A 26,697-nucleotide genomic window follows, 5' to 3' on the forward strand; every position below is an offset into this window, starting at 1 on the left:
ACCTCTATGATATTCATATTCTTTCTACATACTATTTCATAATTTTTTAATGGAAAGCTACAGAAGGAGTATAAACTATAAAGATGGTCATGATATATTAAGCAAGGAAAAACAGATAAAACAGTATGTACATCATGGTCCTGCTTTAGTTCAAAACACACACACACAGACACTCACACAAACATAAATTCTAGATAGATATTAACCAAAATGATAATAATGATGTTTAGGTTGTAGAATTATAATTTTTAAAAACTTTTCTTATCTTTCTGTTATATATTTCCCAATTTTTCAACAATAAACATTTTTTACTTTTATAATGAGGGAATATTTTTATTTTTAAAATAATGTAATGTTAATATCCAAAAGACTGTGAATGATAAATGCTGGCAAGGTTGTGGAGAAAAAGGAGCTCTTATACACTGTTGGTGGGAATGCAAAATGGTGCAGCCTCTATGGAAAATGGTATGGAGGTTCTTCAAACAATTGCAGTTAGATCTACTATATTACCCAGCTATCCCACTGCTGGGAATATACCCAGAGGAATAGAAATCTGTTGCTTTGCATTGTTTTGCCCCCGCACAGATTTGTCACCCCTCCTCCCCTGAGTGACAGAGATGAAAGGATTACTCAAAGCCCATCTCTTCTGAGTAGTGAGAGGCCCCGAAGAGGTTAATTTCCCAGGCATCCTCCAGTGAGAGGCAGCCCTTCCTTGGGAAATTAACATCAAATTGGGGTTCTCTTCCTGCATTTATCTTCCAGACTGGGAAGTTACAGGAAGAGAACAAAGGTGGGGTTATAGTTTAACAATATAGGCTGGTAACTTTCAGTGAAACAAGTCAGATGACATTCCAGTAAGGTAATTAAGTGGTTCTATCAACAAAAGTTTGATATTAGCAAACATTCCTTCCTAAAGCAATCTCTCAGTATCTTTACATAACAATCAGTAACTAGTCTGTCTTTGAGCCAGCAACCTGCTGTGCCACAATCCTTATCTTGCAGCAGAGACTTATAGCCTGAAGAAAATTTCCTGTCCTTGCAAGGTCAATATTTGAAACTGCAAGGCTTTGGAAAACCAGGCCCTATGAAGTACATGTGCTTTTTAGTATATTCCACAGAAATCATCATGTCGAAGGGATACCTGTACTCCAATGTTCATTGCAGCACTATTTACAATAGCCAAGAGTTGGAACCAACCCAAATGTCCATCATCAGTTAAGTGGATGTGGAAAATGTGGTTTATCTACACAATGGAATACTACTCTGCTATAAAAAAGAATGAAATACTACCATTCACAACAACATGGATGGACTTAGAGAAAATTATATTAAGTGAAACAAGTCAGGCACAGAAACAGAAATACCACGTTTTCACTTATTTGTGGGAGCTAAAAATAAATAAATACACAAACAAACGAGGGTGGGGTGGAAAGAAGACACAACAATCACAATTCCTTGAAGTTGTTAAGACAAGTGAACAATATGATGTTGATGGGCAGGAGGGATGGGGGAGGGAGGATTTGGTAAAGGGACATAAAAATCAACCACATTGTATATTGAGAAAATAAAATAAAATTTAAAATAAATAAATAAATAATAATATAATGTGCTAGGTGCTACCACCAAGTTAAAAACAGCTAGTGCTTACTGAGCTTACTCTATGCCAGGTTCTGTGCCAAGTGTATTATAAGTATTTTCTTATTCAATCTTTGTGAAAAGTCTATGTAATTGGTAGTGTTATCCCCATTCCACAGAGGAGAAACAAAGAGGCCAGAAAGATTAAGTAACTTGCTCAAATGATATAGATAGTGACAGAGCCAGGACTCAACTCAGTTTGTCTTCCTAACAAGCATGTGCTCTTAACCAAGCTGCTATGCAACGTTCAATAGCCTAGGGAAGCCCAAAGGAGCTATGCAGTGTCAAGAAGTGTTTATGACTGGGATTTTGTCTTATTTTTCAAGCTAACAAGCTAGGCTGTTACTTTTTCATGGATGTTGGCAGAAGACAGACCCCTGGGTCAGAGACAAAGGTCTTCAGTAGTCACAGCTTAGGAATAAGCATGAACATCCTGTCGATTTGTATCTGTTCCTCCTGCCCCCAAGTCCCACAGGGGCAACACAGGAGGACAAACACGGTGGGATGTGTTGCAAGGAAGGAACACTGAACTTGGGAGAATCGCTGGAAAGCAGAAGCAAGCCTACCCCTTGTCTATGAGAGAGGTTACTTTGTCCCTCAATGTTACTCCATGCAAACACAATTCTTTTCTTTTGTTTTTTGTTTTGTTTTGTTTTGTTTTATCAACTGGCTGGTACAAGGATCAAACCCTGGACATTGGTGTTATCAGCACCACGCTCTAACCAACTGAGCTAACTGGCCAGCCTGCAAACACAGTTCTGAGAAAGGCCACAAGAAAAGAGTAGTCAGTCTTGAATTCTTGGCACATCTGAAAGAATACACAGGGCCCATGGAAGAGTGGTCTGCCAACATGTAGTCAAGACTCTTTGAGCTGCAAATTACAGAAACCCAGCTTAAATTTGTTTAAAGAAAGCAAAACAAAAAAAAAAAAAGAGAGAGAGAGATGAAGAAAAACTTATTGACTCACAAAACTCCTCTCTCTCTCGGTCTTCCCCTTTGTTCTATGTGACCTCTCTTCCTTGTGATGATAAGAGGGCTGCCTGTATCAGCCACCCCCGTGGAACAGGGCATGCCATTTTCTAACCTTCTAACAGAGGTCCTGGAATCAAATCTCAATGGCTATGTTTGGTCCAGATTGGGTCATATGTCCATCCTAAACCAATTACTGGGAACAGAGGCTACAGTACTCTGATTGCCCATACCTGAGTTCCATGCCCCCTTCCGCAGCCAATAATGGGATCAGGCCCACCCCAATCATGTGGACTGAGAGTGGGATTTTCCTTCCCAGAAAATCAGAGTGCTGTTTACAGAAGACATGGCAGTAAATGCTCAGCAGACAAAACAAACATTGTGCTCAGGGATGGATTGTCTGTAAAACATAGCATATAACAGGCAGTGAGCTAGTCAGGCTGACAAGATGAAATGTGAGGTATTCCAATAAGATTTGCAAAATTCCACAAATCTCAGTGGTACTCCAGCAGAAAAAGTGGCTGACTGCTGGTACTCCCTGTGACTTCTGACAGTTGAGGCAGTTATCAGAAGATTGTAGCAGCTTGACTACACCCAGCTGCAGTGTGCATGGGGATTTGCCAATACAGAAAAAGTAAAAAGAGGAAACTGTTCCAAGCTAAATGGCTTATAATTGATTTCAATGCCTTCTTTCAATCTGTTGTGTCTTTTCTTCTGAACTCATCTAAAGTTAAGAACCAGAAATAATGTTCCAATATAATCACACCCAAAGGAAAAATCAATTTGCAAGGAAATTACCTAGGCACCCAGTGTTGCTATTGTTAGAACACAACATTGTGGATGAGAAGGAAGTAGAACCTCACAGGGGTTCGAGATCCTGGACTAAAAGTAACAGAATCAAAAAGACTGCACCACTCTCAACACATGGACTGGGTCAGGGATTTTCAGGAGAAATGAAAGTTGTCCCATTTCTCCTTCAATGCCTCCTCCTCCACCGCCACCACTCCTTTCCATTTTCAATAAAGTTGCCCTTGAATTTGTTACAACTATAATGATGAGAGTCACTGTCTCCCAGAACTCCCCACCTCAGAGAGGGGAAGTGGACTAAGGATGTCACTCACAGGCACAGTCCCTCCTAGTGAAGATACTCTCAATGAAGGGTTATTCAGTAGAGGCTGGGGCAGAGCATAGATGAGTAAAGGAGAGAAGTACAAAGCAGGCACCCAAAATAGCTGTTGATTTGAGCTAGATTCAATAGAACAGCCCTACTCTCTCATCTCTACTGTGGATATTTCTTCTACTTCTGCCAACCCACCAAGTAAAAGTGAAAATATTGTCATTTCAACAAAATGAACTTTGTAATTAAAAAGAATGTGTTGACTAGAGGAAGCTCATCCCAAACCTCACAGCTGTTATTGCCTGTTCAGTATTCGGGGTCTCTCCTCCTCCTCTACTTGCCACCTGAAGCCTAATGAACAGAATCTATGTCATTATGCATAGTTCTCCAATCTTTATTATCATGCATGTTCTTTCCAAAGAAATTCTAATCCTAGAGAAAAAGTTTCTGGAGGGCAAGGATTATGTATTGCTGCATAACTAATAACTCCAAAACATAGCAGCTCAAAACAGAAAACACCTATTATCTCATACTTTCTGACTGTCAAGAATCCAGGAGGATTAGCCAGAATCCTCTGGCTCAGGGTCTCTCTCAAGGCCACAACCCAGGTGTCGACCAGGGAAAAGTCATCTCAAGTTTCAATGCGTGAGGAAGCCAAGCTCCCTACACGGCTGTCGGCAGGAATCAGGTCCTCACTGTCTGTTGGGCAAGACATAGGTTCCTTTCCTCTGGACCTATTCACTGGGCAGCTCACAACATGTCAGCTGATCCCCTCAGAATGAGCCAGAAGAGAGAATGAGAGAAAGTAAGCAAGATGGAAGCCACAGTCTAATTGTAACCTGATATCGGAAGTGGCAACCTGTAACTTTTGTCACATTCTATTTGCTAAAAGTAAGTCACTAAGTCCAGCCAGTACTCAAATGGAGAGGATTCACGAGTTCATGAATACTAGGAGGTGGGGATCATGGGAACCTTCTCAGAGGCTGCCTACCACCATCCACATCTCAATCACATGGGTGTGCCCCGCACCTAGTACAGGGCCAAGCCATGGTAGGCTCAAGAAATACTTGTTGCACCATATTTAATGCAGTCCAAAGGACTCACACACTGCAGGTCACAACGAGTAGAGTGGAACATATACAAAGAATAAACAGAGAGTGCTGTGGTGGGTATGAATTTCACTCCACCAACTCAAGCCTGCAAGAAACACAAAATTTTCCACCACACGACCAGCTCTGTGAGAAATTCTTAAGGGAGTCATTCATCTGGAATCTGAATAATGATGATCACTATCATGGATACACAAGAAACAGCAAAACCTTAAAACATTAAAAGCCATTAAAACAAAACTGCAAATGAGAAAGAGAAAGAAGCTAAATCATGCCACCTTAAATTTCCAGCTAACATTGAAGAAGAGAAATAAAAGTGGAAGTAACAAACAAAAGATATCTAAAACATCTAAACAAAAAACAATAAAATGACAGGAGTTAGACAATACCTGACAATAACAACCCTAAATGTGGATGGATTAAACTTCCCATTCAAAAGACACAGACTGTCTGATTAGATTAAAAAGCTAGACCCAGAATATGCTGTCTTCAAGAGACACACCTCACTTGTAAAGACAAACACAGACTAAAAGTGAAGGGATGGAAAAAAGATATACCATGAAAATGGAAACCAAAAATGAGCAGGAGTACCTATTCTTATATTGGATTAAATAGACTTTAAAAAAAAAAAAAACATAAAAAGAGACAAAGAAGGCCACTATACAGTTATAAAAGGATCTATCCAGCTAGAAGACATAACAATCATAAATATGTATGCATACAGTACTGGAGCACCCAGATATATAAAGCAAACACTGCTAGACCTAAAGAAAGAAATAGACCCTAATACAGTCATAGTGTGTGACCTGAACAGCCCTCTTTCATTATGGGACAGATCTTCCAGGCAACAAACCAACAAAGAGTCACAAGATTTAAACTACACCTTACACCAGCTGGACTTGGCAGATATATACAGAACATTTCACCCAACAACTACAGAATATACATTCTTCTCATTAGCACATGGAACATTCTCTAGGATAGACCATTTATTAGGTCACAAATCTAGTCTCAGCAAATTGTTAAAAATTGAAATCATTCCAAGTATCTTTTTAGACCACAATGGACTAAATCTGGAAGTGAATAATAAGCAAAACTCTGGAAACTATACAAATACATAGAAACTAAACAATAGGCTCCTGAATGACCTATGGGTCCAAGAAGAAATTATACAGGAAATCAAAAATTTCTAGAAACTAATGAAAATAAAGATACATCATACCAAAACCTGTGGAATACTGCAAAAGCAGTACTAAGAGGCAGATTTATCACAATAAATGCTTACATCAAAAGAACAGAAAGGACCAAGCAGGTAGGCCTTGCTGCCACCGGACCCTATCCCCAGCCTGGTCAAGTGCACGCCGGCCAGAGAAGCGCCTTCCCAGAGAGGCCCAAGACCCACAGAGACCACGTTCCCTGCAGTGCCAGCATGCAACCTAGCAGGAAGGCCTCAATGCCACTGTCCCCATTCCCAGACAGGCCAAGTGCACACCAACCACAGAGGTACCTCTCCAGAGAGGCCTGAGTCCTGCTGTGACCACAGGCCTGAGGTGCCAGTGGGTGACCGAGCAGACACTGAGGCAGCCATGGCAAATTGACAGCTCTGGCAGGTTCCTACCAAGACAATAGTGTGGAACCAGTGGATTGTGAAATCCCTTGCCACAATGACTAAACATCAAAGGAAAGTTATCAGAAATATGAAAAATCAAGACAGTACACCACCAAAAGGTAATAACTCTCAAACTCTAGATCCTTTAGAACAAGAAACCCTTGAAATGTCTGGCAAGGAATTTCGAGTGATAATTCTAAGGAAACTAAATGAGATACAAGAAAACTCAGCTAGACAACACAATGAAATGAGGAAAACTATACAGGACCTGAAAGAAGAAATGTACAAGGAAATAAATGCCCTGAAAAAGAATGTAGCAGAGCTTGCCAAGCTAAAGAATTCATTCAACGAAATAAAAAGCACAACAGAGAGTTTAACCAGCAGGCTCAAAGAAGCAGAAGAGAGAACTACTGACCTTGAAGGTGGGCTGTTTGAAATAACACAGGCAGACAAAAAAAAAAAGAAAGAAAGAAAAAAGAGTTGAAAATATTGAAAAAAATCTAAGAGAGATATCAGACAACCTTAAGCACTCAAATATCCGAGTCATAGGTATTCCAGAAGGGGAGGAAAAAGGAGATTGCATTGAAAACATATTCAACAAAATAGTGGCAGAAAACTTCCCAGGTATAGGAAAAGACACAGATCTTCAGATTTAGGAAGCTCAGAGATCCCCAAACATATTCAACCCAAAAAGGTCTTCTCCGAGACATGTTATAGTCAAATTGGCAAAACTCAAAGACAAAGAGAGAATCTTAAAAGCTGCAAGAGAGAAGCATCAAATCACCTATAAGGGAGCCCCAATCAGACTAACATCAGACTTTTCATCACAAACCCTAAAAGCTAGAAAGGAATGGGATGATATATTCAAAATACTAAAAGACAGAGATTGCCAGCCAAGAATACTTTACCCTGCAAGGCTATCCTTCTGAAATGAAGGGCAAATAGTATATTTCTCAGACAAACAAAAACTGTGGGAGTTCATTACCACATGACCGCCCTTACAAGAAATCCTCAACAGAGTACTGGGTTTGGTTCCTGAAAAATAACTACCACTGCCATAAAAACTCAAGAAAAATCAAAACCCACTAGTAAAATAAAAATAATAATGAAGAGAATAAAATAGTTTATCTACAACCCAAGAAACCAACAAATACAGAAGAAAAACAGTAAATCAGAAAGAAAGGAGCAAAAGACACTTAAGACATCCAAACAAAAATCTATAAAATGCTAGGAGTAAATCAACACTTTCAATAACAACTCTTAATGTAAAAGGATTAAATTCCCCAATCAAAAGACACAGACTGACTGACTGGATTAAAAACGAAGACCCAAATATATGCTGCCTTCAATATACTCACGTCACCTATAAAGACACACATAGACTAAGAGTGAAAGGATGGAAAAAGATATACCATGCAAACAGAAATGAAAAACGAGCTGGAGTAGCTATTCTTATATCAGATAAAATAGACTATACACTAAAAACCATAAAAAGAGATAAAGAGGGCTACTACATAATGACAAAAGGATTCATCCATCAAGAAGACATAACAATCATAAATATATACACACCCAATGTCAGAGCAGCCAGATTTATAAAGCAAACTCTATCAGAACTAAAGAAAGAACTAGACACTAATACAATAATAGCAGGGGACCCGAACACCTCACTATCAATATTGGACGGATCATCTAGGCAAAAAATCAGCAGAGAAACACAAGATCTAAACAACACTCTAGACCAATTGGAATTGGCAGATATCTACAGAACATTCCAGCCAACAACCTCAGAATATTCATTCTTCTCATCAGCACATGGATCATTCTCCAGGATAGATCACATGTTAGGTCACAAATCAAGTCTCATCAAATTCAAAAAAATTGGAACTATCCCATGTATTTTTTCAGATCACAATGGATTAAAATTAGAAATCAATAACAAATGAAATTCTGGAAACTATACAAACACATGAAAATTAAACAGCATTCTACTGAATGACATATGGGTCCAAGAAGAAATCAAACAAGAAATCAAAAAATTTATTGAAACTAATGAAAACAATGACACATCATACCAAAACCTGTGGGATTCTGCAAAAGCAGTACTAAGGGGGTAATTTATCACATTAAATGCTTACTTAAGAAGAATGGAAAGATGGCAAGTGAACAACCTAATACTTCACCTTAAAGAACTAGAAAAACAAGAACAATCCAAACCCAAAGTTAGCAGATGGAAAGAAATCATTAAGATCAGAGCAGAACTTAGTGAAAGTGAAACCCAAAAATTGATACAAAAGATCAATGAATCAAAAAGTTGGTTTTTTGAAAAGATAAATAAAAATTGACAAACCGTTAGCATGGCTAGCTAAAAAAAAGAAGAGAGAAGACCCAAATAACAAAAATTACAAATTAAAGAGGTGATATTACAACTGATACCTCTGAAATGTAAGGAATCATTAGATTCTACTATAAACAACTATATGCCAACAAATTTGAAAATCTGGAGGAAATGGATAAATTTCTGGACAAATAGAAACTACCAAAACTGAGCCAAGATGATACAGAAAATCTGAACAGACCAATAACAATAAAAGAGATTAAAGCTGTTATCAGAAGACTCCCAACAAAGAAAAGCCCAGGACCAGATGGATTCACAGCAGAATTCTACCAAACATTCAAAGAGGAATTGACATCAATTCTCTACAAACCATTCCAAAAGATTGAAACAGACGCAATTCTCCCAAAATCATTCTATGAAGCAAACATCACCCTGATACCAAAACCAGGTAAAGATACAACAGAAAAAGAAAACTACAGGCCAATATCCTTGATGAATATAGATGCAAAAATCCTCAATAAAATACTAGCTAACAGAATACACAACACATATGCAAAATTATACACCAAGATCAAGTGGGATTCATCCCAGGGAGGCAAGTTTGGTTCAACATATGCAAATCAATAAATGTGATACACCATATCAGTAAAATCAAACACAAGAACCATATGATCATCTCCATAGATGCTGAAAAAGCATTTGACAAAATTCAACACTCATTCATGAAAAAGACTCTCTACAAGTTAGGTATAGATGAAAAGTATCTCAAAATAATTGAAGCCATATATGATAAACCCACTGCCAATATCATCCTGAATGGGGAAAAGCTGAAAGCTTTTCCCTTAAGAACAGGAACTGGACAAGGATGCCCACTCTCACCACTCCTATTAAACATAGTGTTGGAAGTACTAGCCAGAGCAATCAAAGAGCAGGAAACAAAGGACATCGAGATTGGTAAAGATGAAGTCAAACTATCCCTGTTCACAGATGACATGATCCTATATATCGATCAGCCTGAAGCCTCTACAAAAAAACTCTTGGAGTTGATAAACGATTTCAGCAAAGTTGCAGGATACAAAATCAACACACAAAAATCAGTAGCATTTCTATTCTCCAATAGTGAACATACAGAAAGAGAAATCAAGAAAGCCTGCCCATTTACAATAGCCACCAAAAAATAAAAAACTTAGGAATAGAATTAACCAAGGATGTGAAAAATCTCTATAATGAGAACTACAAACCACTGCTGAGAGAAATTAAAGAGGACACAAGAAGATGGAAAGATATCCCATGCTCTTGGATTGGAAGAATCAACACTGTGAAAATGTCCATACTACCCAAAGTGATATACAAATTCAATGCAATCCCCATCAAAATTCCAATGACATTTTTCTCAGAAATGGAAAAAACTACCCAGACATTTATATGGAATAACAAAAGACCACACATAGCCAAAGCAATTCTGTGCAAAAAAAATAAAGCTGGAGGCATAACACTACCTGACTTTAAACTATACTACAAAGCTATAATAACCAAAACAACATGGTACTGGCATAAAAACAGACACACTGATCAATGGAATAGAATAGAGAACCCAGAAATCAACCCGCACACCTACAGCCATCTGATCTTTGCCAAAGGCACCAAGCCTATACACTGGGGAAGAGACTACCTCTTCAGCAAATGGTGCTGGGATAACTGGATATCCATATGCAGGAGGATGAAACTAGACCCATACCTCTCACCATATACTAAAATCAACTCAAAATGGATTAAACAATTAAATATACACCCTGAAACAATAAAACTTCTTAAAGAAAACATAGGAGAAACACTTCAAGAAGTGGGACTGGGCACAGACTTCATGAATATGACCCCAAAAGCATGGGCAACCAAAGGAAAAATAAACAAATGGGATTATATCAAACTAAGAAGCTTCTGCACAGCAAAAGAAGCAAGTAACAGAGTTAAAAGACAACTAACAGAGTGGGAGAAAATATTTGCAAAATATACATCTGACAAAGGATTAATATACAGAATATACAAGGAACTGAAACAACTTTACAACAAAAAAACAAGCAACCCAATTTAAAAATGGGCAAAAGAGCTAAATAGGCATTTCCTAAAGGAAGATATATGAATGGCCAACAGACATATGAAAAAATGCTCAACATCACTCAGCATCCGGGAAATGCAAATCAAAACCATACTGAGATGCCATCTCACCCCAGTTAGGATGACTAATATCCAAAAGACTGTGAATGATAAATGCTGGCGAGGTTTCAGAGAAAAAGGAACTCTCATACACTGTTGGTGGGAATGCAAAATGGTGCAGCCTCTGTGGAAAATAGTATGGAGGTTCCTCAAACAATTGCAGATAGATCTACCATACGACCCAGCTATCCCACTGCTGGGAATATACCCAGAGGAATGGAAATCATCAAGTCGAAGGGATACCTGTTCTCCAATGTTCATTGCAGCACTGTTTACAATAGCCAAGAGTTGGAACCAGCCCAAATGTCCATCATCAGATGAGTGGATACGGAAAATGTGATACATCTACACAATGGAATACTACTCTACTATAAAAAAGAATGAAATATTGCCATTTGCAACAACAGGGATGGACTAGAAGAATTATATTAAGTGAAGCGAGTCAGGCACAGAAAGAGAAATATCACAGGTTCTCACTTATTTGTGGGACCTATAAATAAATAAATACACAAATAAACTGGGGGGGGGGAGAAGACACAACAATTACAATTTCTTGAAGTTGATACAACAAGTGAACAGATATGAGGTTGTTGGGAGGGAGGGGGCTGAGGGAGGAGGGATGGAGGTTTCGGTAATGGGCCACAATAATCAACCACATTGTATATTGACAAAATTAAATTAAATTAAAAAAAAAAGAATGGAAAGACTTCAAATAAACAACCTAACACTACGCCCCAAGGAACTTGATAAACAACAATCCAAACCTAAAGGTAGCAGATGGAAAGAAATAATTAAGATCAGAGCAGAACTAAATGAAATAGAGACCCAAAAAACAATAGAAAATAAAAACAAAGCAAAAATTTGATTTTCTGAGAAGATAAATAAAATAGACATACCATTTGCTAGGTTAAAAAAAAAAAAGGAGAGAGAAGACCCGAATAACAAAAATCAGAAATGAAAAGGAAGACATTACAACCAACACCACAGAATACAAAGAATCATTAGAGACTATTATAAATAACTATATGACAACAAATATGAAAACCTTGAAGAAATGGATAAATTTCTAGACACATACAAACTACCCAGACTGAACCAAGAAGAGACAGAAAACCTGAACAGACCAATAACAACCAACAAGATTGAAGCATTAATCAGCTATCTTTCAACAAAGAAAAGCCCAGGTCTGGATGGCATGGCTTTACAGCTGAATTCAATCAAATCTTTAAAGAAGAATTAATACCACTTCTCCTCAAACTATTCCAAATAATTGAAACAGAAGACAGCCTCTCAAATTCATTTTATGAGGTCAGCATCACCCTGATACCAAAATCAGACAAAGATACAACAAAAAAAAGAAAACTATAGACCAATATCCTTGATGAACATAGACACAAAAATCCTCAACAAAATATTAGCAATCAGAATACAGCAACACATCAAAAAAATAGGACACTTCAACACACAAAAGTCAATAAGTGTAATACATCACATCAACAAAATCAAGCACAAAAACCATGTGATTATCTCAATAGACACAGAAAAAGCATTTGACAAAATTCAACATCCATTCATGATAAAGACTCCCAACAAATTAGGTGTAGAAAGAAAGCATCTCAACACAATAAAAGCCATCTATGACAAGCCCACCACCAATATCACCCTGAATAGGAAAAGACTTTTCCCTTAAGAACAGGAACAAGACAAAGATGTCCACCCTTACCACTTCTATTTAACATGGTACTAGATGTACTAGCCAGAGCAATCAGGCAAGAGAAAGAAGTAAAGAGCATCCAGATTGGAAAACATGAAGTCAAACTCTTCCTACTTGCAGATGACATGATACCATATATAGAAAAACCTAAAGACTCTATCAAAAAAATCTTAGACCTGTTTAATAATTTCAGTAATGCTGCAGGATACAAAATAAACACCCCCAAATCAGTTGCATTTATACTCTCCAATAATGGGCTGACAGAAAGAGAAATCAAAAAAGTAACCCCATTTACAACAGTCATGAAAAGTTAAAATACCTAAGGATCAATTTAACCAAGGAGGTGAAAGACTTCTACAATGAGAACTATAAACCACTACTGAAAGAAGTTATAGAAGACACAAAAAGATGGAAAGACATTCCATGCTTTTGGATTGAAAGAACTAATATTGTGAAAATGTCCATATGACCTAAAGTGATCTACAGATTCGATGCAATCCCCATCAAAATACCAATGACATTCTTCACAGAAATGGAAAAAACAATCTTAACATTCATATGGAACAACAAAAGACTCTGAATAGCCAAAGCAATCCTGAGCAAAAAAAACCCAAAAAAACAAACAAACAAAAAACAATAAAGCAGGAGGCATAACTCTACCTGGCTTCAATTTATACTACAAAGCCATAGTAACCAAAACAGCATGGTACGGGCATAAGTATAGACACTCGGACCAGTGGAGCTGAATAGAGAACCCAGAAATCACCTCTCAGGCTTACAGCCATCTGATATTTGGCAAAGGCAACAAAAACATACATTGAGGAAAAGACTGCCTCTTCAATAAGTGGTGCTGGGAAAATTGGATATCCATATGCAGCAGAGTAAAACTAGACATGCACCTCTCACACTATACCAAAATCAACTCAAAATGGATTAAAGACTTAAATATAAGACCTGAAACTGTAAAAATACTAAGGGAAAATATAGGGGAAATGCTTCAGGAACTAGGTCTGGGTACAGACTTTATGAGCAAGAGCCCAAAACCACAAGCAACAAAAGAAAAAATAAACAAATGGGACTATATCAAACTAAAAAGCTTCTGCACAGCAAAGGAAACAATCAACAGAATGAAATGACAGCCTATGGAGTGGGAGAAAATGTTTGCAAACTATACATCTGACAAGGGAGTAATGTCCGGAATATAAAAGGAATTCAAGCCATTACACAGTAAAAAAAACAAATAACCCAATTAAAAAATAGGCAAAGGAGCTGAATAGACATTTTTCTAAGGAAGACAGACAAATGGCCAACAGGTACCTGAAAAAATGATCAACATCACTAATCGTCAGGGAAATGCAAATTAAAACCACACTGAAATATCACCTCACCCCAGTTAGACTTGCTATAATCAAAAAGATGGAGAATAACATGCTGGTGAGGATGTGGAAAGAAGAGAACACTTCTGCACTGTTGGTGGGACTGTAAATTAGTACAACCACTATGGAAAACAGTACGGAGGTTTCTCAAACAACTACAGATAGAACTATCATATAATCCAGCAATCCTACTTCTGTATATATACCCAAAAGGATGGAAATCATCATGTCAAAGGGATACCTGCACTCCCATGTTCATTGCAGCTGTTTACAATAGCCAAGACATGGAACCAACCTAAATGTCCATCAATGGACGAATGGATAAGGAAGATGTGGTATATATACACCATGGAACTCTGCCATAAAAAAAGAATGAAATTCTTCCATTTGCAACAACATGGATGAGCTTGGAGAAACTTATGTTGAGTGAAATAAGCAAAGCACGGAGGGAAAAATTTTTCGTGTCCTTACTCATAAGTGGGAGTTAAGAGAGAAAGAAGGAAGGAAAGAAAGACCACAGTTGTGTGTTGGACTTGCAGAAGGAGAGAGCATACATAGGACTGCAAAGTGAAGTGGGGGAAAGGGAGACAGGGAGGGAGGTCAGGAATTAATTGAGTGGGGAACACGGGTTATAATCACAATTTGTGGTAATGGGCATGCTGCCAGTATTGATCTGGCCATCAAATCTTGGGCACATATTGTAATGGTCTGCTTTGAACCCCATGAATATTCAAAACAAATTTTTAAAAAAGCAGGTGGCAGTCTTCAGCCCACAGATGTAGTTTGCTAACCCTTACCCTAGACAGTCATGTTTTTGAGACAAGGACCATGCTTTACTCATGGCTGTGTTCTGTGATAGCCTAGCCAGTAGGGGTACTCAATGTATGCTTACCTGAACTAAAAGGGAATGCCTTTGCACCATGGGCAAAGGAAGGTGCTAGGATTTCTCATCCCTCTAGACCTTTGGTAGCTCCTGGGCTGTAGTGACCAGCTATGATCTGGTTGGCTGTGGAAGAAGTCCTGCAAACTGCAGACCACTGGGCCTAGGGTTGAAAGGAAGGGGATAGAAATAGGATAAGAGAAAGTGACAACAGAGTGATGAAGATTAAAATGTGAACTTCATTTAACACTTGAATTGCCTCACCTCGAGCATTCCTGGACAAGCAGCACTGGTCACAGGAAAGAGCTCTGGCCTAAGTGTTCTAAGAACTAGCCTGCCTAGAGCTGCAACTTTTGGCAGACACATATCTCTTTCTATCTATCACATCAAGTGGAAACGGAGACTGCAGCTCTCTTCTAAGACAGGACCTTGACCTATTGTTCTAAACCTATTTAAGGCTCTGTTACAGTCATTACCTAAGATGTACATCTGTAATATTTATCCAACTTCTCCAAGAAGAGAGAATGGATAGATTACAGCATTTCCCATTCTGGCTTAACGGGTTGCTTCAAATTGGTCCTGTCCCCAAACCATTTGCTCCAGCACAGGCTAAAAGAGATGGAATGATGAGATTTGTCTTGCATTAAGGGCAGTGAAGGAAAATGGGGAACATTCTCCCTCTCTGGGTTTTCCCAGTGATGGATGATGGGGATGCTCCATTGATCATTTCTGCTCCTGTGCATTCAGAGGTCTTGGCTCTCCCCAGTAACACAGGCCTGCTGTCCCCCCTCTGGGAAGACAGCACAAAGTGAGCCATAAGAATAAGCTTCCAGCAGTGGGAAGGATACAAAATATCCACACCCTCTGACCTATTTAGAGTTTAGTGACCTGAGTGTAGTGGCTTATTATAGACATAGTTGAAGCTGAAAACAATTACAGGCAGATAACTACTCATTTCTTTAACACCATATTACGGTTGTTTCGTACTCAAGTGGAGAATATGTTGAGGAGCATGATGAAAGGAATGTATTAAGGAGACTTCTATGTAGCAGAACATATCAGATGGAAATAGTGTTATCAGCTGTGCTTCTATTGTTGCACAAGGCTAATTTACATGTTTATTATGTCTAGAAAAACAGAGTATGAGATGTGGAAGACACAGTTATTCAGTATCTAGATCCTGTTACTGTTCAGTATCTTGTTTTTTATTGTCTTTTTAAAGTGTCAGGTATCAGAAGGAAAAGTCATCAAGTCTATTACCCATTGAGCTGGAAGACACATGAGAAGTATCTGCATCTGCTGTCCTCCTTAAAACCCTCTGGGAGCAAAGATAATTGGGTGTTACCTACTTGGAGCACAAGCTAACAACTGAGACCAAAAAGTCTGTCTTGGCTCACGATGGGTACCAATAATCCTAATCCAATAATTCTTCATGGCTGCGATGCTCTAAAATTACCAACCTGACTCCTTGCTGCATCCCAATGGCAGGCATTTCAGAAATTAGTATTGGGGGATCAGGCAAGGAAAAGATATGGACAAAAGGATAGAGCCTCTGAGCTAAAGACGTGAAGTAGCCTGCAAACATTTTTACTTGTACAATTTCCAGCTTTCAAAAAAAACCACAGTTATTATGTAAATTGTATCTCAATAAATTAAAAACAAACAAACAAAAAGCTGCAAGTAACTCAACTTACTGAGATGCTTCAACAATAAGTTATCAGATCACATGAAAAGACAACTAAAGGTGGGAAGCGGACCAGGCCTGTTGCATCACAGTCCCAGCTCTGCATCTCTGCGATTTCTTCCATCTTCCTGTGCTGGTTTCATCCACAGGCTTGAGGCAAGATGGTTATAGCCAGTCAAGGTATCCTCTGGACAGTGACGATGTTGAAAGGAAGAAAGACTCTCTCTTGCAGACCTTTATTAGGATCTAGAAAGCACACACAACCCCATGAGGATTCCCTCATGCTTCAGAGGCCAAAACTGAGTCATATACCTCTTCCTAAACCAGTTACTAGTTTAAAATAATCAGGATCTACCCCTGGAACCCGGGGTCACCTTTCTACAAATCACCTAGAGGAGGAGTGGATATCTGAACAGAAATCTGCTAGGAAGAAAAAAGATACCCGCTGCAGACACAGAGATCACTTTGTCCTGCTCAATTCTCCAGCTTCTGGACTCCCACAGCTGGAGTATTTTAAGGTATTTCTAGGCACCATTGTTCTCCTCCACACCCTACTCCCACCCTGCCAGCTCTAGGGCCAGTTCTGATGTGAGGCAGGAACTCTGCAAGGAGGAGACCACCCGTTTCAGTCATCTATTGCTGCATGGCAAGTCACCCCCAAACTCAGTGCCCTAGAGCAACACTCATCTTATTTGCTTAGAACCCTGCCAGTCAGGAATTTGGAGAAGACTCATTTCTGTTCCATGATAACCTGGGCTTCGATTGGGGGCTGGCTGAGACTGTCACCTTTAGCAACTTTCTCTATACCCACCACCTAGGTCTCAGATAGCCTGTAAAAAGAAGCTACATCGACCATCTCTTCAGCTCAGGGATTCTTCCAGACTCCATCTCCTTCATTCCTCCTTGAAGCTGTACTTTCTCATCTGCTTATCCTCTTTCCTCTTTCTATTTATAAATGTTACCATATTCACCATCTCTTCCTAGCCTCTTCCAAATGACAACTACTACTTAAAAGGACAAGCTGCTTGACTTTTATTATTGGGCTTCAACCCACATTTTGTCCTTTAGATTGACTCCTTATTTCTATGCATCAGAGACTACCTACAATGCTACCCTACCTGTGCTTCTGGGTCCAGCCCTTTTGACCCTGCTTGGCTGAGCACTCAGATATCTTCATGTGGCTCCATTTGATCCTGAGTCCTTGACTTGGAACTCATTTAGGACCCCAGTTCCTCTAGAACTGTCACCTCCTACTCCTCATCTCCCTAAGAGACTGCAGTCCCATCCTGAAGTCCATCCCAGAAGTGAAGACTTTGCCATTGTCCATCACACGCCCCAGTGCTAATAGCTACCTGTCTTCTAAGATGTCCAACATCCCCAGATCCTGGGATCTGTGTCACTTTATACTGTCTACCTAGAAGGCCACCTCTGATGTTTTATGTATGGATAAGACACTAGAACCAGCTTAAACAGGAGATGGGGAATTATAGGCTCCCATAATCAAACCATGGGAAGGTGGAACTGGCCTCAAAAATAATGGACACAGGAACTGCCACATAGCCAGGCCTGCTTTCTAGCCCTACCTCTCACCTCTGCTGTCTTTAAATGTTAGCTTCACCTTTATTCTCTAAAGACAGTTTTCTCTAATGGCAGGAATCTTGGCCACCAGCAGTCCTGGAATCTCCAGTAGGTATGAAATTCAATGGCTGAATTAAAATTACTTAACTTTCTATAAGATTTTTTAATTCTTTTTTATTGTAACATAGTTGATTGTACATATCTGTGGAGTACAGGGTGGGATAACAATATCTGTGTGCAATGTGTGATGCTCAAATCAGGATAATTAGAGCAGATGATTTTATGCCAATGCTATTTAGCAATAAAGAGGAAAGAAAGACAGATGTTTATAGCTTTCTTAAAAGCATTTATTTTTGCTTTCTCTTTCAACATTGTTTCAACCTATAGAGGAGAAGGGAGACTAGAAACAGAAGTATAGACTCTCTTGTTAGTTCAGGTCAGGTCAGGTTTTGCTAATAAATGCATAATGTAAAAATTTTCTATTTTCAGAGTTTGGGGATTTCAGAATGATGGGTAAGAGACTGTGCATCTACACTAGAGATGTGAAAAGTGGTAACTAAAAGCTTGGGCTATTGGTTCCCAGTGTTAAGGACCATGTCTGACCAGAGCTGGGCCCTGTGACTGGTTGAGCCTGCACCATGTGCCTGCTCCTATGTTCACACTCCCTCCCCCAGCCACTATCAGGGGCACCACAAAGCACCCCATCCCCAATGCTTCCTGCCTCACTGTTACCATCTAAAAGCCTACTTCCAGGAAGGGGGCTACACATACAGGATTGTAGGAGGCCATCAGTGCTGCTCCCATTTGACCCTATGTTCCTTTTTCCCAAGGTCACCACAAGATGTCCACAGTCCCAGGTCTTTCCTGTCTACCTGAACTTTCAGCCCCATGAAGCTCTGAACATCTCCTAATCAAACCCAGTTCCCCACCCCTTCTAACTCCCTCACTGTGCCCTCTGGAACTCATGGTTCATCAGCAGCAAAATCCCCTCTATCCTGCATTCCCAGTGTGAAGAAGGATATATGGATCCTCTTCTCTGAAGGCTTCCTTCTCCTTCTTGCTCCAACAAAGCCAGCATCTTCCCCGAGGACACTTCTCTCCTCCCCACCCCACATATGCCCTCTCAAGTCATAGATCTATTTTGTCTCACTTCTCTCCTACCACTGAGCCTGTGAGTGGGAAAGCCGTCCCCCTCCTCATCCCTACTTCCAGAACTTCATTCTTCCCTTATAAAATGTGATGATAAAATTTAAAATAAGAAATGTGTATTTGCTCTTCATCACCATTTCCTGGCACACAGCACCTAAAAACCTTGATATCTCTTAAGTGATAAGTGCCTTTTGTATGCCAATGAGATGACTGGTGGCTGGGGGCTCCTGGCTAGTCTCAGGGTGGGGGCTGGTTGTCGGGGGAGTCAACCATGTGAGTAGAGGCTTAGAATTTCAGCCCTATCTCCCTTCACCTCCAGGGAGGGGAGAGGGGCTGGAGGCTAAATTGATCAGGAACTGCCAGTGATTTAATCAATCATGCCTATGTAATAAAGCCTTCATAAAAACCCAAAAGGTCAGGTTTGGAGAGCTTCCAGGTTACTGAACATGTGGAGGCACCTGGAGGGTGTTGCAACCGGAAGCTCCATGCCCCTTCCCGTATTACCTTGACCTATGTACCTCTTCATCTGGCTGTTCATCTGTATTCTTTACAATATCCTTTGCAATAAATGGGTAAATGTAAATAAACTGTTTCCCTGAGTTCTGTGAGCTACTCTAGCAAATGAATCAAGTCCCACAAGGGGGTTGTGGGAAGCCCCAGTTCATAGCTGGTTGGTCAGAAGTACAGGTTACAATGTGGGACTTACCGTTGGTATCTTAAGTGGTGGGAGTCTTGTGGGACTAAGCTCTCTTGTTGGTGTTACTGGACAGCAGTTCCAGGTTCTTCATCAAATCATGGAGAAAACTCTTTCACAGGATCGAGGAAGTTCACATCATGGTGATTAGCAAAAGAAAAGGCAGCAGGAAAGACAGCCAGAACATCCAAACAACAGGATTTTATTACAAAGCAAAAGTCTGTGCAGAAGAGTGTGTGGGCATCTCTTGAATGAGGAGCATCCCACGGATTCCTAAGGGGAGGGTCTATATGTTTTTCTGGGGATGGGGATGTTTCTCTGTCCTAACTAAGGGGAGGAATATTTGGCTGTGGGGAAAGATCTAAAGTAATTAAGGCCTGATAGGCTGATGTGAGGTTCATCAGCTTCCTGTCATACATCTCTGAGTTTCTGAAGATTCTGGTCATACTCAGTGGAGCCACCTTTCCCTTAACTTTGTCTTTTCCAGTCTAGCTTCCATGGGTGGAAGGTCATATAGCAGCCATCTGCACTTTTGTTCCTTCCAGTGCGCGGGTGCAGCAGGTTTTGTAATCTGCAAAGTTCCAGGCACACTGATTGGTAGGGTGGTTAAGCTGGTATCAGCTTATCATGGGTTCATGAACTGCTAGTGCCAACCCAATCTGAATATTTATGAGCAGCTTCCCTAGGGTGTGTCCCAACTCTGTCCTGCCTCACAGGTAGATGGTGGCAGATGTGAATTAAATTGTAGGAGACCCTACTGGAGTCTGCTGGAGAATTGCTTGTGGGTGGAGAGAAACTCCCACACATTTTGGTGCCCAGAAGTAAAATACTCTTTGCTGAGTGTACAGTGAGTGTGTTAAGAGTAGGAAAAACAACAACCCCACCTCCCACCCCACACAGAGCTTCTCTGAAGCATATGCACCATTCAATGCCATCTATTGCTCCTCCTCATTGGAGTCATTTAAAGGTCTCTTCGTTATTCCCCAGTCCTTCCTTCTCTCTCCCTCAAATACTACTCTTGTCTAACACCTGATGATTTCAGTATCCACACTGATCACACCTCCAGGACCTTTAGCTCTCAGTTTCTTGATCTTCTCATCTCCAGTTATCTTGCTCGTCTCCACCATGTTCTTGGGCATTACCATTTACTGCACCCTCCACAATCTGTATTTCATATATTCTGTTCTCCTAACACTGTCTTTTATATCTCTAGCTGATTCTGTCTGTACTCCCATACCAATGATTCTTAGACCACATCGGGGTCTTTAGCCCCACCATCATTTCACCATCCACTTGTGCCTTAACCTCTCTCATTAGATTCCACAACCCATTGTTATAATCAGTCCTTCACAGACACAATCAACCCCTTTGCTCCTCTCTTTCTCTATCACACTCACCTGGCAGATAATCCAGTCCTGGTTAAATCCAACTTTCTGCCTGCTCCACACCCACAGCTGAAAGTGGACAGAGAGAAAACATGCAACAGGATGAGTTGGCTCAGTTTAGATTCATGACACAAACCCTTGTGGGCCTGTGGTGCTGTTTGTCACTCCTACCAGGTTCCATCAGCAATTCACACCCCTACTCCACGATGACTAATCCACACCCTCTCTTCTCAAGTTGCCCACTCCCTTCCCATTCCTGCTCTCACCCAAAGACCTTGCCTTTCATTTCACTGAGAAAATAGAAACAAGCCGAAGGGAACTTTCATAGGCTCCCGTATGGTTTTCTCACCTCCTGCTCAGACTCACTTTCTCTGTTATTCCACATGGCCCTTCATTTCAGCTTCTCTCTGGGTGTTTAGTTCAATTCTCTCCTTCCGAAGATCATCATTCTCATTTCACTTTTTCACTACCATCACAGTCACCCCAAAATGGTAGCCTCAGCCCCCCAGGCCACCTGACTTGTTTCTCAGGTTCCAACTCCATATTCCAGGTCTGAAAATCTGATTGGCAGAGCTCAGTCAGGAGCTACCTCCAGTCAATCAGGTGTGGCCGTGAAGGAGGGGTCCCATTGCTCCGAGAAAGGGATGTAGGGTGGTAGGAAATATAGGACAGCAACTAGCCAAAAACGAACATAACAGAAAACCCCTCTAAAAGTCTGTCTTCCACTGGGAAAAACTACATAAATACAACAGGGCACTTAAAAATTTAGAGAACAAAGTTTTTCAGAAACTACTGAGAACCAAGAGAGATCATTATAAAAGGAACCTAAGGAAAGCATAGCTCTAATGAAATGTTTTTTGCTCTGTATCCTCTAGACTGTGAGGGTCTCAGAGCCCAGAACTGGCCCTATTGATCTATATAATCCAGTATGTAACATGGTAGCTAGCATTCAATATTTGCTGGATTGAACAGAATCCTCTGGAAAATAATGAGAAAAAAAAAAAGACAGCTTGATGGGCACTACAATTCTCATCTACAAAAAGGAATAATTCAAGTTTTCCTGGACAGTTGAAGTTTTCTGTAGCTCTGAATATTATAAGGGATTGTGAAGAGAAATTTTTATTTGGGTGACATTTGGTCACATAATGAATAATGGCCTCATCTAAGGCTTTGCAAAAGATTCAGAAATGCCTTTCAACTCTCTGTTTCTTATATTATCTCTCTCTAAAAGCCAAGGACATAACACTGCATCATGACTCTGGGATGGCATTTCCAGGGAGAGATGAGCTAATTTGGCAGAGTGGGCTGCTTTCTGACCAAACACAGGGATAGAGCAGAGAAATCCTGGAGACATGACTCTCAGCCATGGGTGGGAGCTGTTGGAAACACCTGGAAAAATTTTTCATAATGTAAATCCTCCCTCCACCATGATTCTGATACTACCTGGGTCCCTAAGAGTGGAGGGAGGGAGAGATTAGAAGATTACTGGCATATGTCTTGAAAAATACAGCTTCCTTCCCCTTCCTCTCCCTCACTCTTGAATACCAATGACCTTGAGGGATGCATTTGTGTTGATATATCTTTCTCAAATATCATTATATATTTTATGTATGCACATATATATATGTACTTACATGCCATCTCATTCCAGGAAGGATGGCAGATGGCTTACAAGGATACATAAAATACAAAAAAAAGAGCACAAAAATAGAAACAAAATGCCACAGAGAAAAAAAAAAGTTGGAAATTCACACATGAGTAGCCCTAAGTGTACTTTCACAAAGTTCAGCTGCTGTCAATTCAGGAGAGGCTGCGCTCCCTGAGAGGAGACACAAAGACTGAATGCTGAGCCCAGCATGCAGGGAGTGTGAGATTTAGGCACCAGAACATCTGCCGGAGAAGCTGACCATTTGTTACTGAGATGAAGACTCCTGACTTGAGTTCTCCTCTGATGGAAGCAACTCCACCTGAAAGGGCAGTGGGCAGCAAGGGTCCTATTTTGTAAAATCAGAGTTGTCGAATGGTACCCATGAGTGAACCTGGGCAGGATAGCACTTGGAACTCAAGGAATTAGCAGGCAAAGTAGAGGATTGTTATTAGCCCTTCCTACTGCCCCTCCTACCCAGAGAGAGGCCCCAGGTTGAGGGCTTTTCTACTCAGATTCTGCCTTGACCAGTGGCTGAATTAAAGATTAGATGCCTAAATCTTCCTAACCCTGATTCTATTTGATTAATGCTGTCTTCCTACACATATGACAAATTTACACTTGGAACAGACATTTATATAAGATCCCCTGATAGGACTGAAAACACTGGCATATGTGTGGAGTAGTGGGGGTGGAGGGTGTCAGGTGGAGAAGGGCAGAGATCAACGGATTCCACCCCAGCATGATAATAAAAGTAGAGCTCACGTTACTGATGCCTTTTAAAGCGCTGGGTGCTTCAAACACATTACCTCATGTGAGCATTTCAACCACCACCTTAGGAACACTCTGCTCATCCTCCTCATCTCACAGACAGGAGGTGGAGGCTCGGAGAGATCAGATGTCTCACTCAGGACAGTTCAAATCCTGAGTTATTGAGGCAGGATTCACACCTAGCAGCCAGGCTGGCCAAGCAAGGCCACAGACGGGAGGCAAAAGCTCAGGTGTAGTCTATAATTCATGGAGCCCAAATTTTTAAAAACCAGACTTTGGCTATTTCCTGAAGCCCAGTGGACTCAGCTTTTTTGGACCAGTGAGAAAGCAGACATCCATGGAAAAAAATGTTTCTCCAATTCCCCTTCCAAATACTGAGTCCTCATTTATGCCGAAGTAAAATTTCTGCTAACAATTAGCAGTCATCCTGGTTTGTCTCAGACAAGGGTGAGGAGTAGAGACAGTAGAACGGTAACCAAGAGTCAGACCATTTAGTCCAGAACTCTTCAATAGTCTTTTATAACCCATGCCATCTTTTGGTGAAAATTTTCATCATCACCCTAAAAATTATTGATGTGCAAAAAGAGTCTGTTATCTTTGACATCCTTCCCAGCCAAGGAGATTTTATTCTGCTTTGCCTTTTCTAGTTGGAATTACAAAAAGATTTTGTGGTTTGTTTTCCAAACATAAATATTGTTACAATTTAAACATGAGTTTTCAAACCCCTCATGCCCCCCTCTTTGAGAGACCAACCCCCACGCCCACTGCCCTTAAAAATTCTGGGATTAGACATTACTGCCAAGAGCTTTCGTCTGAATATATATTCTCTGAAACACTGACTAGAGTTCAAGAGCAAGTAGGAAAAGTCAGAAAACTCTTTAATTCTGCCTCAGCCCTGGCTCTAAAAATCATCGTGTGCCACATTGGATCAGCAAAATCACCTGCTCTGTGGAGGTTTGGATGCATCGTTCCTTTCAATGTCTTAAAAATTATGTTTCCAGATACTTTGCTCATGTTTCTTTCACTTTGTTTGATGCATAAAATTATAACATATGTTCTACATGCTCACATAGGGCTTTATCTGACATTTGGGCCATAAACACGCAGGTATCTAACGTTTGAGGTTTGTAAGGTAAATGTGTGGTGTGAATGGTGCGTGCACAACCCTGAAATCACACAGGCTGCTGAGGATTTTTTGCTAAGGTCCCTGTTCGTAACTAAACTGGACAGAATGTCATTCCTCACAGCTTTCAACTTTGGGGATTTTTAAACCACAGGTTTGCATTTCCTTGCAGGTTTAATTAGTTACTCCGTAAGTAACTGAAACCATTCTCCAAATATACCATTGGAACCTGAAAAACTCACCCTTTGATTAACTTTGCAATCCTTTGGCCAAAACAGCTGCTGCAGTGAGACTTTTAATAAACGCCTTTTCCCAATGATGGAAGGACAGGTACAGGCTTTGGAGCCAGAAGACTTGCTTTAGTTTTATTTTATTTTATGTAACATTTTATTTTGAAACAGTTTAAGACACAAGACACTGCAAAAGCAGTACAGAGAGTTTCCATGAATGCTTCCCCAAGCTTTTGCCAATGATAATACATAACCACAGGACATTGACGAGACTGCTTTCAATAGCAAACACTGAGCACGTATACAATGTGCCAAGAACTGTTCAGAGGGCTGGAAGGTGTTAACTCCTTTAATTCTCACAGTAAACCTTTGGGATAGGCATAGTAGCACCCATTTTACAGCTCAGGAAACCAAGACACAAAGAGATTAGATAAATTTCCCTTAGCTAGAATTAAACTCAGGCTATTGGCTCTAAAACCCATGCTTTTTTTTTTAAATTTTATTTTTTTATTTTTTAAATTTTATTTTGTCGATATACATTGTAGCTGATTAATGCTCCCCATCACCAAAACCTCCCTCCCTTCTCCCTCCCCCCCTCCCCCCCAACAATGTCCTTTCTGTTTGTTTGTTGTATCAACTTCAAATAATTGTGGTTGTTATATCTTCTTCCTCCCCCCCCCCCCGGTTTGTGTGTGTATGTGTGCATGTGTGTGTGTGAATTTATATATTAATTTTTAGCTCCCTCCAATAAGTGAGAACATGTGGTATTTCTCTTTCTGTGCCTGACTTGTTTCACTTAATATAATTCTCTCAAGGTCCATCCATGTTGTTGCAAATGGCAGTATTTCATTCGTTTTTATAGCTGAGTAGTATTCCATTGTGTAGATGTACCACATTTTCCGTATCCACTCATCTGATGATGGGCATTTGGGCTGGTTCCAACTCTTGGCTATTGTAAAGAGTGCTGCGATGAACATTGGGGAACAGGTATACCTTCGACTTGATGATTTCCATTCCTCTGTAAAACCCATGCTTTGAAGTACTTAACTACCCTGGATTTTTTGTGTGTGACCTTAGTCAAATTACTTGCACCACCTATTATTTAAAAAAATTATAAAAATGTCTATAAGTATTTATAAAAATTGTTTTGAAGATTTTTTTTTTTAATTAGGCAGGAAAATATCATGTACAGACTCCTGTACTCAGTGGATTGCCCTTCCCCCACACACACATCTCACATTGATGTGATGACCATTGAACTGTTCTTCCAAGCACTAGAAAACAGAGTATAAAAATCAACAGCAAAGCCAGAGAACAGTGCAAATCACTCACTGGTCAATCAGCATTTGCACTGAGGTTTGCACTGGAATAAACCAGTCATGGATATACTTTGATATTCCAGACTTGGCACCTTCTGATTGAGTCTGGGATTTCAGATCCTACAGAGAGTTATTTGAAGGAATGGCAAATGGATAGG

The sequence above is a fragment of the Cynocephalus volans genome, chromosome 1 (genome assembly GCF_027409185.1).
Source record: "Cynocephalus volans isolate mCynVol1 chromosome 1, mCynVol1.pri, whole genome shotgun sequence".
In the NCBI taxonomy this organism is placed as follows: Eukaryota; Metazoa; Chordata; class Mammalia; order Dermoptera; family Cynocephalidae; genus Cynocephalus; species Cynocephalus volans.